Source organism: Lactuca sativa, chromosome 7 (assembly GCF_002870075.4).
Source record: "Lactuca sativa cultivar Salinas chromosome 7, Lsat_Salinas_v11, whole genome shotgun sequence".
NCBI classification, from domain to species: Eukaryota; Viridiplantae; Streptophyta; class Magnoliopsida; order Asterales; family Asteraceae; genus Lactuca; species Lactuca sativa.
The window spans coordinates 15,837,679-15,845,420 of NC_056629.2; the positions used below are offsets into that span (position 1 = coordinate 15,837,679).

The 7,742-nt window shown below is 37.8% G+C and overlaps 1 long non-coding RNA gene across 1 annotated transcript; it reads right to left on the reverse strand.

Moving 5' to 3' along the window:
• Positions 1-5,168: 5,168 nt before the first annotated feature.
• On the reverse strand, positions 5,169-7,516 carry LOC111905951 (uncharacterized). Its single transcript, XR_002855075.2, has 3 exons — positions 6,339-7,516; positions 5,539-5,622; positions 5,169-5,426 (listed from the first exon to the last, which is right to left on the reverse strand). It is a non-coding gene; the product is annotated as an uncharacterized LOC111905951 (long non-coding RNA).
• Positions 7,517-7,742: the final 226 nt, after the last annotated feature.

Genomic DNA, 7,742 nt, shown 5'->3' on the forward strand with positions numbered 1-7,742 from the left:
GAAAGGCTTATGTGGCAAAGGAGGAGAGCAGTGGAGGAAGATGCTTCATGGTGTCTGATGTATCTCAGATGAGGGGATACAACACTGATGGTGGAAGCAATGAACCGAAGGGGCAGGAGGACATGTGCTTTACGGCCAAACCACTCAGCCAACAGTTCAATGAGCTTGATGAACTGATAAAGAAGGTACAATCGGTTTTCATTTCATTTAAAGTACCACAATCCTCATATGAGAAAGAACTAAAAAATGTTAATAAAAGAATTTCTCATCTAGATAGTAGCTTAACTCAAACTCGAGTCACCAATTCTAACCTAACTGATCAATTAAGCAGGGTGTCTTCGAAGAGTGAGGAGCGGCGGATGTGGATCGAGTTGAAGGAGTCTGAATTAGTTAAAATAAAAGACGAAAACATTTATTTACAAAGAGACAATTTAAAGTTGTTAAAACAGCGGAATGTTTTTTGTTTAATTGCAAAACGTCTATATTCTAATATTACTCAGCTTCACTTGGACTGTGAAATAGGCCAAAAGATCCATCGCATGATTTTGCCTTTCCTTGAGTTTAAGGAGGATGAAATCGATGCTGAAGCCTATAATTGTGAGAGTGTGATATCGTCTGATGATGTCAATCCGACCTACATGTATGGACTGGACAAAATTGAGTCCTTCATTAAATCCAAGGACCACAAGGACATGCTTAAAAACCTTTTGGATGAAAATGATAGACTTAAACTGAGAACCGAAACCATACAAAAATTTGACTCTTTAAACGCCAACGTAAGCTCAGAAAACAAAATTGATGTTGAAAATGCATCTGAGCTTAACGAAGACGACAATATGAGTGAAATTTCTGTAGAGGACACGGTTGACTGCTCAGAATTTGTAAAAAGCGAACCTGAAAACCACAAGAATCTAATTTCTAAAAATTCAGTGGAGTTCGCTCGATTGTCCCAACAAAAGTCCCCGATCTTAGCAGAGAAAGCAGTTGTGTATCAAAAGGTCAGGACCACTCCAAATCAAGTATACAAGGTCACTGGAGTAACCGAACATCAGACGGCTGAACTCACAGCTATTGTTAACGAAGACAATGCTAATGGCTGTGATGAGTACTTCTGGTCAGCTCCAATAGATAATGCAAACGAAACGGTAGGCTTATCAGAAAGAACCTCTTGGATGAGTAAAGGTAGATACATACCTGAACCCTTGAATAAGCCAGATAATTTCGATGAGCCAAGCACCAGTGGTACGAAAGACATTCCTCAGGAGAATGGAAGTTCGGCAAAAGAAGACGTTCCCTCTACTTCCTCAGTTCAAAGTGAAACTCCTACAGTTCAAAGTGAACCAGCCAAGGAGAAACGGAAAATGAAGGCTAATATTCATCATCAACCGAAGCAGATGAGGAATAAGAAACGTGAAAGGAACCAAAGATACAGGAAGAATCTCTCTGAAAAGAGACAATTCTGGCAATCCCAGAATGCATACTTCTCACATCAAGACAAGAATCTGAAGTATGAAAACAATCCTGTCGGAAGGCCTGAGAGCCACAACAACCGAAAGGCAAGGTTCGGTTCACAAGAGAATACCAACCGAAAGCAAAGGTTCGGTTCTGAGAATGACTTCAACCGAAAGCAAAGGTTCGGTTCAAAGAACGATTCCAACCGAAAGCAAAGGTTCGGTTCTGAAGTCAAAAGAGATCAAAACTCTAAGGTCAGTCCCTCCAATGCTCAAAAGCAAAAGGGTCACCTAGAGTCTCCAGCCAAGAAGTCATCTCAATTTAAACCCACTCCTTCTAGTTCATCTAATTCTTCTACTTCTACCAATTCATCTCCATCTTGCTCTAAAGCTCATTCTGTTCGTTCTCAAAAATCTCATTCGTCAGCTGAACAAAAGGGCAAACAGAAAGTTAATGAATCCAAACCAGAGTCCAAACCGAACGCACCCAATCCTAATAAAATAAAAGTTTTTACCATTAAAAAGAAAGATGAAACAACACTTATAAAACGAACATATCTTGTTGACATCTCTCTTACTGTTCCTGTTCCCATGAAAACCTCACGTGGACCCAAGAAACTTTGGGTTCCTAAATCTGCTTAATTTTTGCAGGTTATAAGTGACGAGCAGTTCGACGAAGAATGGTACATCGATAGTGGCTGCTCACGTCACATGACAAGGAGGAAATAGGAGCTCAAGGAATACAGGTCTCTTACAAATGGTGGCAATGTCAAGTTTGGAAACAATTCTTTCGGCACCATAAAGGGATACAGAATGATAACTAATGGTGATTTCACTATAAGGAAGGTGGCTTATGTGGAAGGACTCCAACACAACCTCATCAGTGTATCTCAGCTTGTTGGAGGTACAGGTCTCAAAGTCTCATTCGATGATGAAGGTTTTGAAATTATTGAGAAAAAGACAAAGAAAGTAATTCTCAAGTCAGAGAGAAAGGGTGAAATGTTTCCTCTAAACCTTAAACCCATCAAAGGAAACCCATCTATATGCTTGTTATCAAAAGCTCAATCTGACGAAAGCTGGTTGTGGCACCGAAGACTCTCTCATCTCAACTTTAAAGATATCAACCGACTTGTCGCTGGAGGTCATGTTAGGGGTCTTCCATTGCTCAAGTTCGATAGAGATCATTTGTGTGCTGCATGCGAAATGAGGAAGCAGAGTCGTCAAAGTCATCCGTCTGTAATTAACACAAAAGTTGTTGAACCACTTGAATTACTTCATATTGATTTGTGTGGTCCTTCATCTATCGAAAGCATCGGTGGTAGCAAGTATATTCTTGTTATTGTTGATGACTTTTCACGATTTACATGGGTGTTCTTTCTAAAGCTCAAATCTGAAGCGACTCATAAGCTGAAAATGTTTATCAAGCAAATTGAAGTACAACTCAAAAAGCTTGTTCGCAACATCAGGAGCGACAATGGTCTGGAATTCAAGAACAGGGAGTTTGAAGAATTTCTAGCAGAAAAGGGAATAAGTCACAACTTCTCAGCTCCTTACACACCTCAATAGAACGGAATAGTCGAAAGACGAAACCGATCTTTGTGTAAAGCTGCCCGAACTATGCTAAGTTTCGCTTCCTTACCTCTTTATTTTTGGGCTGATGCTATTTCTGCTGCTTGTTTTACACAGAACAGGTCCTATCTCAACAAGCGATTCACGCTCACACCCTATGAGATACTAAACAACAGAAAGCCCAATGTGAAATTTTTCCATGTGTTCGGCTCACGGTGTTTCATCTTTAACTCTAAAGAACACCGCAACAAGTTCGATGTCAAAGCCGACGAGGGAATCTTTCTGGGCTACTCTCTCACATCCAAAGCATACAGAGTCCTAAACAAGCGTTCGAGAAAAATTGAAGAGACATATTACGTGACCTTTGACGATAGCTATGTCAAAAAGCTACAAGCCAAAGAAGACATCGATGGGGAAATCTTTCCTCAAACTGGCCAAGTCACAGTCTCGATCGCTAATCTCTACGAGAAATTTCTGGAGCTCTTTGACGAACCAGAGAAAGCTTCTCTCTCAGAAGCAGGTGCAGCAGACAACAAGGTAGACCACATGAAGCAAATTGTCGAAGAAGCTGCCAGGAGAATGAATGAAGGAGGATCGACTTCTGATGAACCTCCATCCAACGATGCTTCAGTCGAGGGGGAGCCAAGCTCACATGTCGAGGGGGAGCCAAGCTCTACAACTGCAACCGAAAGTGCTTCTCCAACCGAAAGTGCTTCTCCAACCGAAGGTGCATCAACGACATGATCCAGTGGTACAACCGAAAGTGAGGTACCCCCACTGCTTGTCTAGAGCACGTGTTGTCGATCATCCAAAGGTGTAAAGAGAATACAACGGATGATGTTAAGTACTTCAATGACATGATCCAGTGGTACATCAGGTTTAGGCAGACGATTCTGGCTCTTATCTCTCGTCTGTTTAACACCGTGAAGAAGAAGGTACCTGCCTCCGCTGTTGGCCCAAGTAACAAGTGAAGATCTCGCTCCAATTGACGCAAAGGGGGAGATTTTTGGGTTGAAGATTTGTTCAAGGGTTGCGTCTTTGGGCTCGGCTATTTGTTTATTTAATTTGTATTCCGGTTTGGGCCTGTCCAACCGAGAGCCCATTATGTTTATTATATAAGTATATGCTTGCATGCATATTAGGTTAACGATCGATCTAGAGCATAACGACAGTATTTACAGATTTCTTTGATCGTTCTTGTAAACCTACCAATCCTCTACAGTTGATGTTCTTAATCCAGCTCTTCTGAGGATTTTGTTTTAATCATTCGACACGTTTGATTCACTCTTGCCTTGTTCTTATTTTCGTGTTCTTGCTGTTTTATATTTACTTACCTGTTTAAGATCTAATCGATCTTCATAGATTAATATTTTAATTTCATCATATAGATCTGGTTCCACCGACCATTGTTAGAAGACGATTTCATCACATCTCATCAGATCTAACCAAAAAACATCATATCAGTAGTGGTTGTTCACGGTGGAAGCGATAGTGGTAGTAGTGGTGGTTCACGACATATCTGGAGGAGATGAGTAACGAAGATAGTTTAGTTTTCGAATCTGATGGCTGAGAGTGGCAACAAACCAAATATGAGAGAATCTAGACTTTTTGTGGATCTTCGTCGGAGATCTGAAGCATAAAAGGCTATCAGGTGAGGTCAAGCCATTTTCCATTACATGTTACTCTAAATTTTGCAATTTTTTATGTTTTTAGTATATATATATATATATATATATATATATATATATATATATATATATATATATATATATATATATATATATATATATATATATATGAGAAAAAAATTAAAAACCCTATGAACCATATTTTTAGTTTATAACTAGATGTGTTCCCCCCGCGTTGCGGGGGTTGGTAGGTGTTGCTTTTGTTTGCAACTATAGTACATCGCCTTAATTGGTAGCCACAATAAAATATGTTGTTATGTTGTTGGGTAAATCGCCTTAATTGGTAGCCACTAAAATAATACTCTTTCAACTATAGTAATTTTTTTTTCTATTTATTTCTTCCATAAATTGTTACTATCTGAAATATTTTTTATTACGTGAGGTCTTAGAGAGATAAAAGCAAAAAAGTTAAAAACTTGTACACTTATATAAAAATCCCCAAAACCACCACCACCACAGGTATCCAATAGCTTCTTAATAACTGAGAAACATTGCAAAAAATACGTAGATTACAAACACAATTAATCTTCCAAAATTAACGCATTCCCTACTTCTTTTTGCAATTGATAATAAACAATAAAAAATAAAGAACCTTTATCAGCAAGTTATTATAATTTGATTTTCAAGAACTTCTGTAAAATTAATATTAGTAGCAGCCGCAACAACTAAGTTTGAAAGAATTCTTTGGGGCTGGTTTGAAGTACCAACATCTTGATCCCTGAAATAATCCAAAAAACAAAATATAAGATCAAAAACATCATTTTTACACTTAAGAAAATATAAAATTTCACTTTCACAACTGATATTTGAGAGACAATAAGATAACTGACAATGCTTCATTATCTTGGCCAATTAACTTTGCACCCTTAACAAGATCACATCCTCTAGCAGCAACAATTTTTGCACAAAGCTTCCTAAAAATCACATACCACAAGAACAAAAAAAGAAGGGTAAAATGGTCATTTTTTTACAATTTTAACAAAAGGGTTTTGAAAGTTAATGGCTAAAGGACCAAAATCAATATAAAACTTGCAATAATAACCAAAACTACAAGATGGTGGTGAAAACCACATATCTCATGGATAAAATGGCTAAATGGTCATTTTAACAAATTTGACCAAAAAGGCTGATGAAGTTAAATAAAGAAGGAAATCAAATAAAGGTCAGAACTAAGAATTTGAAAACAAAGTTAGAAATTCAGAATTCTCATAACAGCTAACATGGTACTCTTTCTCACACTGGAAAGAAACAACAGTAGTATTGAAAACATAAATAAATACTCCATATTAAGTCAACATAACAAAAAAATACTTTTTACCTAGCTGATGACATTACATTACTGTCTAATGATGTAGATAATTGTGCAACACTGAAATCATGCTTTCATCCTTCCCCTACCTCTATACGGTATTGGTTTTTAAGTTAGACAGAAGATGTTGCAAACCTAAAGGCACATTTTTAATGGCTCTTCTAAATAAATATTTTTAATCAAGTCCAATCACAAAGTCAACCTGTTTACACCAACTGTATAAATAAATTGGTTTGAACATCAATAAAAAATTTAGTGTATATATATAAATACAAATAATAATAAAAATAAATAAATAAATAAATTGAAAGGCAGACTCACCGTCTGAGGTTGTGGCACCACTCCTTCTGAGAAACCGATGACACCTAAAAACCCATATCACAATATACAATACATGAAATATTGGTCAATTATTTAATCCGGTGGGAGGGAGATGTGGGCGGTGGTCAAGGAGTCGCTGGCGAAAAAAATTTACAGTGGACGATCATAGTAATGGGTATGAATCAAAAAACAGGGGTTTCAGGAAGCTGATGAATTGAGGGTAGAAGGGAGTCGACTGTGTTAACGAATAAGAAGAATCACTAAACATTCATTGCATCAGTCCATCACAACTCTTCAATTGAAATTACAAAAAAGAAGCCATTCAGTCAACTAAAGTATTTGACCACCATTGATAAAGAAGAAATACCCAAAAATTGAAAACATAGGGCTTACCTTCTACAATGCGATTCTGGTAAGCAAAAGGAGACTCTTCTTTCATATCCAATCTGAGCACTTCTAGCGTTAAAGAAAGCAAAGGTAGTGGTGGTGAAAACCGGAAAACTCACAAAAAAAGAATATGTATAGAGGAAGGCGATGAAATGGTGAAGGTGGTGAGAAAACTTTATTTAGCACCACCATATAGAAGAATACGGTGGTGATTGGCGATGAGAAAAATCGATTCGCGAGATTAACGTCGAAGATCTTCACTAACTCCAGTGGCGAATGTTGCGGTAGTGAACCATGTATGCAGTGAGAGGAATTGATATTGTGGGACTCGATGAATCTAAATTGGACTGAAATATGCGACTATAGGAGACTGTAGCGAACAATCAATTAGAAGGATGGAATGAACTGGAAGGCAGAGGAAGATTCGAATGGATTGGAGCGAGCAAGATGAGAAGCTGACAGTAGGAAGAAACGGTCTATGAAATCGGTGGCGGTGGGGTATTTAGAGTGGTGACCTAAATCCGAGACGACGATGATGATGGTGCTCAATAGAACAATGACACAGGGTTGAGGAGTGATCGGGACCAAGCGGTGAGTTTGGAATAAACTGGATGGGAGAAAGATGGACATGCAATTGAAGAACATAGTAGTAGAAGGAGCAAAATCAATCGGTGGAGTGGTTTTAGGGCTTCTGGAAGAAAGAGCATTGGAATAAGAATGGATTTAATCGAGGGATAAAGATAATGACTTGTCTCCATGGCGGTGCAACATCTGATTGGGTAGGAGAGGGGTGGAGGGAGCAACCGGATCAAAACAAACGAAATAACATGGAAAATTCTAAAAGAAATAGGCCACAATTGTAAAAACAGATATACACGAAGGACGATTTTTGCCAAAAAAAGACACACTTCACAGTAGCTAAGGATGGATAATTTTAATATATATATATATATATATATATATATATATATATATATATATATATATGTATATGTATATATATACATATATATAATT